The following is an 8,903-nucleotide window of genomic DNA, read 5'->3' as shown; positions in this document are numbered from 1 at the left end:
AAAAATAGTAATAGCTTACATTTTATTAGCCCTGGGGTTTATCCCCTTATGTCACCATCCCACCCCCTCAGCACTGTTTGAGACAGCAGGAGGTGAGGGCCACTAAGGGGCTGGGGCTGTGTGTAGTTAGGACCAGTAAGGATCTTGGACTCATAGTCCTAGCTCAGTTCTCTTTAGCTGTGTGATCATAAACCACTCACTTGACCTCTCTGGGCTTCAGTTATCTCCTCTGTAAACTGAGGAGTTATCAGGGTTGTGAAGGTCAGATGAGAAGTCTTTAAAACACATAAGATGTGTGAGTTAGCCAAGACTGGCTGTTGTCTGTTTTTATAGATTAGAAAACTGAGTCAGAAATGTTCAGAAATTTGCTTAAGTTTACACAACCAGACGGAGAAGACAATGGCACCCCACTCCAGTACTCTTGCCTGGAAAATCCCATGGACGGAGGAGCCTGGTAGGCTGCGGTCCATGGGGTCGCTAAGAGTCGGACACGACTGAGCAACTTCACTTTCGCTTTTCACTTTCATGCATTGGGGAAGGAAATGGCAACCCACTCCAGTGTTCTTGCCTGGAGAATCCCAGGGACGGGGGAGCCTGGTGGGCTGCCGTCTATGGGGTCGCACAGAGTCGGACACGACTGAAGCGACTTAGCAGAAGCAGCAGCAGCAGCAGCACACCACCAGAAGGCATCAGAGTTTGGCTCACCCCCAGCATTTGTCTCCAAACGGAGTGCCCTTTCCGCCTTACTACAATTATCTCGCATTTTAACAATGAGAGTGTATGACTGTCTTAGAAAAGGTCGAAAAAAAAATACTAACGATACAGCATAGACAATCAGAAACTGACAGAATAACTGTTTACATTCCCCTAGTGTTCCCACCCTGGAGAGAGCACTCCCTGAAGCTTTAGAGATTTAGCTAAGGTTTTAGCAGCAACAAAATACCATCAGACTTTCTCCTTAAAACGCTTACTCATCTATTTTACTGAGCTGTGCTGGGTCTTAGTTGCAGCAGTGTGTTCTTCAGCTGTGGCATGTGGGACCTAGGTCCCTGATCAGGGATCCATCTCAGGCCACTGACCACCACGGAAGTCCCACTGTCATACTTTTAAATTATAGCTAAATACTAGTTCTTTTAGTGATTGGGACTTGTTTCTTTGTTTTAACATCACTTCCTCTTTCTGGCCCCTGAAACCAGATGCAACTCTGCAGTGCGTTCCCCAAACACTGGTAATTCTCATTCACCATAGCTGTGTTCTGTCAAGTCATCAAGAAGGCTGAGTGTAGTGAATTCCTAGGGGAGCTTCCAGTGACAATATTTTTGTCAACCAATCAAAACAGAACCTTGTTTTATGTGCCTTTCTATTTAAATACACCTTATTTAATAGATATTGTTGATTCATTCACACTGAACTCATAGCCAACCGCACTGTAACTCATGCCTGAGCCAAGCTTGTCCAGCACACATATTTTTCTCCTTAAGGCACATCACAACTTTCCGTGGACCCTAAACAGCACTGCAGCACTGCACTTGGGGGCCATTTTAAACAGCATGTGTGTGTTAGTCATTCAGTCATCTCTGACTCTTTGTGACTCCCATGGACTGGAGCTGACTGTGTAATCACCAACAAACATGAAAAAAAAAAAAAAAGAAATGGCATTAAAGAGACCACGGTAAGGGGCACTTTTGACAGCATTTGTGCTAATTCAGAAAAGCTGAATGCAGCCTTGTTTAGCCTCAGCTGGGAACATGTGCGGTGGGCAACTCGAAATTTCCACCATTCTGCGTATGGCTACGTGTGTGTCTATGTTCAGTGGCTCAGTCAAGTCCGACTCTTTGCAACCCCATGGACTGCAGCCCGCCAGGCTTCTCTGTCCATGGAATTCTCCAGGCAAGAATACTGGAGTGGATTGCCATGCCCTTCTCCAGGGGATCTTTCCAACCCAGGGATTCAACCTGGGTCTTCTGCATTGCAGGGGGATTCTCTACTTTCTGAGTCACTAGGGAAGCCTGTGTATGACTGTAAAAGTACCACAGATATTAATTTGGGAGTACAAATAAACTTTAGCTAGGAGGTAAATTCACAAATACGGTATCCGCAGATAGCTACAGGAAAGATTGTCTCTACTGGGTTGGCAAGAAAGTGCATTCAAACCCAAACTTTTTGGCCAACTCAATAGTTGGTGCAGAAGGAGGGCATGTGAAAGGGCCATGAATGCTGAGGCTGCTCTGCTGCTAAGAGGTGAACAGACCTGTGTTCTAGTCAACCTCAGTTCTCTTGCATGTAAAGTGAGGAAGCTGGATGAAAGGAGTCTAAATTGCCTCCCAGCAACAACATTCAGTGATGCAGATAATGACCCCTTACACAGGCACAGAACATACAACTTTACCTCAACTATAAGATGTAGATGATGGAACCAAATCTGTGACTCTAGGCAAATACTTAACCTCTCTGAACCTCATTTTCTTTATGAAATGAAAACATTTGTCTTATAGAGTTGCTGGGGGGCAAAGGGAATAAGAAACAAAATCATAATATATGCAAAGTACCTAGAACATGCGAGTTCAGTTGGTCAGCTGTGTCTGACTTTTGAGACCTCATGGACTGTAGCCTACCAGGCTCCTCTGTCCATGGAATTCTCCAGGCAAGAATACTGGAGTGGGTTGCCATCTCCTCCTTCAGGGGATCTTCCCAACCGAGAGATGGAGCCTACATCTCCTGTGTCTCCTGCATTGGCAGGCGGATTCTTTACCACTGAGCCACCTGGGAAGCCCCTACCTAGAACATAGTGAGCACTAAATGTTAATTCTTCTTTCCTGAAAACGTGTAAACACTGCTTATTAATATGAAGTTGCTCAACTGGATGCTGGGGAAAAGGGCTAATAACTTCATATGGTCCAAGAATGACCAATGAGCAATGTGTTTTATCAAGAATTTATTGGTTTCTAATAAAATAAGCAATATTGTTCCTGAGTTATCTGCCAATTAGTAGATTAAATGTGGCCACCCAGCCTCAGCAAGTAGTCAAAATTCTCTGCCCCACTCATTCAGTGATTCACTCATCCATGATTCCATAAATGTTTATGGACTACTTACTATATGCCAGGGGGCACTGTTCTAGGCCCTGGAGGTAAAGCCCTGCTTTCCAAGAGCTTATGAAAGTGAAAATCTGTTGCTAAGTCGTGTCCAACTCTCTTGTTGATCCTATGGACTGCAGCCCATCAGGCTCCCTTGCCCATGGGATTTCCCAGGAAAGAATGCTGGAGTGGGCTGCACTCCAGCATTGCACTCCAGCAAACCCAAGAAAGGTTTCCTTCTCCAGGGGATCTTCCTGACCCAGGGATCGAACCCATGTCTCCTGCTCAGCAGGTAGATTCTTTACCACTGAGCCACCAGGGAAGTACCACCAGCCAAGTGCTTATGGCCAAATGTCTGTGACATCAGGCAGTAAATCAATCTCATAAGATGTCTGATGACAGTCCGGGTTAAGCAGAAGCAGAGGGCTAAAGGTTCAGAGAGTAGAGGAAGGAAGGTGCTCCCTTGAGAAGATGATCAGAGATGGCCTCTTTAAGGAGTTGCATCTGAGCAAAGACCTGCCTGGTGGGAGGAGAGAACCAAGAGACGATCCAGGAAAGGGATGGCATTCAGGGCCTTGAAATCAAGAAAGAGCTTCTGTGTTGGGTAAACAACGTGGAGACTGGTGGGAAAGAGTGTGGGCTCAAGAGGGCAGAGCAGTGGATGAGACCAGTGTTATAAGAGAGGCCAGCTTGCGGAGGCCAAGGGCATTGTGCTAAGGACTTTAGATTTCATTCTGAACATAATGAGCCAGTTGATGGTGGTTGGTAAATTTACACTGGATGAATTTAAACTGCTTTTTGAATGTGATTATAAAAATATTTTAAACTTTTAGAGATCGTAAAATAAAATTACAGGGGACTTCCCTGGTGGTCCAGGGGTTGGGGTTCACTGCAGGGGGTGCAGGTTCGATTCTTGCTCCAGGAACTAAAATCCTACATACCACATGGCTTGGCCAAAAGAAAACACAATTACCTGTTTGCCATCGCACTGAAGTAGTAGTAAACTAGAAAGATGAACAGAATCCTCTTAGTTGCCTCTCTCCAGTCACATTCTCCTCCCTGCCATAAGAGGAAAGTGAGAGTGTTAGTCTGTTAGGTCCAACTCTTTGCAACCTCATGGACTGTAGCCTACTAAACTCCTCTGTCCACAGAGATTCTTCAGGCAAGAATACTGGAGTGGGTTGTCATGCCCTCCTCCAGGGAATCTTCCTGAACCAAGGATCAAACCTGAGTCTCTGATGTCTTCTCCACTGGCAGGCAGGTTCCTTACCACTAGCGCCACCTGAGAAGCCCCCCACAAGAGGAAACCCTTGCCTGAATTTGAGGTCATCATTTCTAGGTGTATCTTTATGCTTTTGCTAAATGTATATGCATCCCTACATAGATGCTATTATTTTTCATGAGTTTAAGCTTTATATAAATGGTATCATACTTTATATATTTTTGTGCTATTTACAATTTGTTTAGCAACATCATTGTAAAAATCATCCATGTTGTTACATTACTATTATTCATTTCATGTTATTTTTCATTTTACTGTTATTATTCACATATATGTATATACACACACATACATATAATACACGTGTATTTTTATTGACGCTTATGCTCAGTTGAGTCCAGCACTTTGCCCCATGAACTGCGGCCCACCAAGCTCCTCTCTCAAAGGAATTTTCCAGGCAAGAATACTGGAATGGGTTGCCATTTCCTACTCCAGGGAATCTTCCTGACCCAGGGATCAAGCCCACGTTGCTTGCATCTCTGGCCTTGGCAGGTGGATTCTTTACCACTGTGCCCCCTGGGAAGCCTTTTATTCGTGACTTTACCATAATCAATTTAACCATTCTTCTATTCAGGAACATTTAGGTTGTTCTCGGTATTTTTGCTATTACAGACATATAAGTATTCTCACATATGACCCTTTCTACACATAAATCAAAGTTAAATCTAGACAGATGCTATTCAAAGTGGAGTTCCAAGAGGAGCAGTATCAGCATTTCCTGGGAGCTAGAAATGCGGAATCTTGGGCCCCACACCAGACCTACCAAAGTAGAATCTGCATTTTAACTATACTCCCAGGAACTCTGTATACACGATGCAAGTTTAAGAAATATTGGTATAGAAGAGGAGTACTTCTCAAACTATCAGTTCTGTTTTTAAATCTGTTATGAAATTTTGTAAAACACAAAAATCATATGTTTGGATATTTTAGCAATGTGAATGCTACACAGGCTTCTCAAAAGATACTCTCAATTTCTGCACCTACCTCCATGCAGCTCAGTAACAATCATTTCGTGGACGGGCAGGGGTCAGCAAACCTAGACTCTGGACTTAGAAGTGGAATCACTCAGTTGTCTCATCCTTAGTTTTACTGGATAATCCCAAGTTGTCTTCCAAAGTGATCATATCAGTACACACTCCCACCATCAGCATATGAGAATGATGGATGTGAAACAGTATCTCACTGGTATTTTAGTTTACATTTCCTTTATTTTGGAAAAACTATTTAACAGTTTCCAATAATATGCTTTTCAAATGCATAAATCTTCTTATAGTTTTATCTTCATTACTTCAATTTATAATTATTTCCAAATTTATAATTACATAATGCTGTGATATTTAACTTATATGCAGAGTATGTGTGTGTTTCGTTGCTCAGTCGTGTCTGACTCTTTGCAACCCCATGAACGGTGACCCGCCAGGCTCCTCTGTCCACGGGATTTTCCAGGCAAGAATACTGAAGTGGATTGCCATTTCCTTCTCCGGGGGATCTTCCCTACCCAGGGACTGAACCCAGGTCTCCTACATTGCAGGCAGATGCTTTACCTCTGAGCTACTAGGGAAGGCCTAAAGAGTACATATGCAGAGTACATCATGTGAAATGCCAGGATGGATGAAGCACAAGCTGGTATCAAGATTGCTGGGAGAAATATCAATAACCTCAGATATGCAGATGACACCACCCTTATGGCAGAAAGTGAAAGAGGAGAGTGAAAAAGTTGGCTTAAAACTCAACATTCAGAAAACCAAGATCTTTCCACGACTTTCTATCACACTTTGAACAAATCCAGACTCCCAGCCAGGGATTCAGCCCTGTGGTCCTGGCACCCCCACCTCTCCAGCTACATTCCCTGCATCCCCTGCAACCCACCTCACTTTAGTAACACCAGCCCCTGGATTCCCACACAGCTTATTCCCACATGGGGTCTCTGCACCAGGTTTTCCTTTCTGCTTTTTCCTCCTCAACCAATTTGCCCAGGCTGGCTCCCTGTTTTCTGTACCTTCAGAGAGAACTTCTCTTACCACACAATCAGAAGTCATCATGAGGTACTATAATTTACAACCACATTTTAATTCTGTGCAAGCCCTACTAACTTGCTTATCATCCATCTCCCCAGACCTCTAATAAACCCCAGGAAAGTAAGGACCTTGTTTGTGCTGCTCAATATAGTATCCTCATTTCTAAGACATCATCAGCCTCAAAGCTGCCACTTAGTACGTGGTGTCATATTGACGGTCGTAAATAGTAGGCATTCTGGTAACCATGAGTTACTGGCTCTTTGACTTTGAACTTCTTTAATTTCTCAAACCATAATATAAGGATGATAATAACTCCCTGCCTATAATTACTATGAGGATAAAATGATGTGAAGTGTTCAGCAGTTCATAGTGTAAATGGTCAATAAGTTATTTTCTCAACTCCCAGAGTAACTCTTGTCTGAATTTATAGATTATTTGCTGGTTTGAACTGTTAGTTTCCTCAGCCTGAATTTGTCATCTCCCAGTTGTCTCAAGGATAGAACCTCCACCTTGGCCAGGTTTCAAAAATAATGGAACAAACAAATAAGCAAATCAACAAAATATAACATAATGAAGCAAAACTTTAAGGCTCAGGTCAACATTTGAGCCCACTGAGACAAATAATCTCCTCTGCCTATTTAGGAAGTTTATGTAGGTAACCTGGTGAAGAACAAACATCCTCTATCCACCTATAGTAGTGCTCACCTTGCTACTTCAGGGCCTTTTACTGAATGCGAATAGCCCCATCCACAGGTGCTTAAAATCTAGCCTAGAAGTGTTTTGATTCATAAACACACATAATGCACACAATCTGTTAAAAGGATAGAAATGAAAGATTTATAGGGTTAATCTTTAGCACTTTAGTATTTCTTAAATTCTGTCTTGTTTATTTCATTGGGACATAAGCTTATTTGCTCCCATTTGAACCACTTTACTTCTGAAAAGTTAATTATATCCAGAGAGAAGTGCACTATATGCTGGTTTATCTTAGATCAATTTGAGGAATGTGTCTATTTACATCCGTACACATAAACCCAATGTAAATGTATGTTGACTTAGGTGAGGAAAAAATCATTTGTTGAAAAAGGAATTATGTTGAAACCTTTAAATATTTGTGTGTTAGTAAGTTAATAAGTATTTTTCTTGTCAGTGTTTAGTACATTTACAGGAAATATGAGTAATATTTGTGCACTTTGAGATAACCTCAAATTCATATGAATAGATACCAGAAAAGATTGTTAAAATATGAACTGAGGAGTTGTAAAAATATGACCAAGATTTTTCTTTAAAAAAAAAAAGGATATGGGAAGAGAGGGAGAGACAATGATGATGGAGGGATCAGAGTTCCCATACAACCTAGGACCCACAGGCTTAGGTAGAATTCCTAGCACATAGCAACGAGAATGAACTGAGAACTCTGCATACTCATGTTCAGAGATGTATTTTAACCTACTTTTGCAAATATGAGACCTAAAGCTATCCAAGAATTAGTTTTGTTTTTCAAAATTTATTCATTTTTGGCTGTGCTGGGTCTTCACTGCTGCTCACCAGCGTTCTCTAGTTGCAGCGAGTGGGGGCTGATCTTTGTTGCCGTGCAAGGGCTTCTCATTGCCGTGACTTCTCGTTGCATGCAGGTCACGGGTTCTAGGGCATGCGAGCTTCAGTAATTGCAGCTTGCGGTCTCAGAGGCTCAGTAGTTACCCCGAAGCATGCACGATCTTCCCGGACCAGATTAAACTGTGTCCCCTGCATTGGCAGGTGAATTCTTAACCAGCAGACCACCAGGAAAGCCCCAAGATTTAGTTTTAACACAAACTGAGGAAAATAATTTTTGGAGGTACAATGCTTTAGTTCTAAGTGTGGCAATGTAGGTTGATGTGTATATAAAGCATTAGACACTACCTTGAATAAAATTCTATCAGTGTTTTTCTTATACTTAAAAAAGATTCACCTCAAGTTGCTTTAAGAAGCAATTTAATCCTCAGTAAGGAGCATGAGTTCTCTGAAACAATGGTTGATTACAAGTCAGGGGTCAGGAATGTACAAGGAAGTGCATTGAGCACCAAAGAGGATGATCTTAACTGACTGTTACACATTAAATAAATAAATAGTTTAAATCCAGAGAAGTGAGAAGCTCTTCTTCACAGACCAATGTCAGATAATAAATGGAGATGAATTGACAAAAATAAGAATGTCCGTCTTTTGGCAACCTTCAAAGTAATCATGGATTCAAAGTAAGGATCATCAAAAAATGCTAAAACCATTAGGTGAATGGATTTTTGGTAACAGAATATTTGCATGGATTTTCAATTGCAAAAAGGGAAGTGTATCTTCACAACGGTGAGTTCTGGCAGTCTCCGTCTTAACTGAGGGACCAAAGTTAGGGTCACCAATAGTGGGACAATATGTGCTTCCTGATATGATGCAATTTGAAAAACAGAACAACAGGGAATTCCCTGGAGGCCTAGTGGTTAGGATTCTAGGCTTTCACTGCCATGGCTCAAGTTCAATCTCTGCTAGGGGATC

The sequence above is a fragment of the Budorcas taxicolor genome, chromosome 16 (genome assembly GCF_023091745.1).
Source record: "Budorcas taxicolor isolate Tak-1 chromosome 16, Takin1.1, whole genome shotgun sequence".
Lineage (NCBI taxonomy): Eukaryota > Metazoa > Chordata > Mammalia > Artiodactyla > Bovidae > Budorcas > Budorcas taxicolor.
This window is presented reverse-complemented; position numbering follows the sequence as displayed.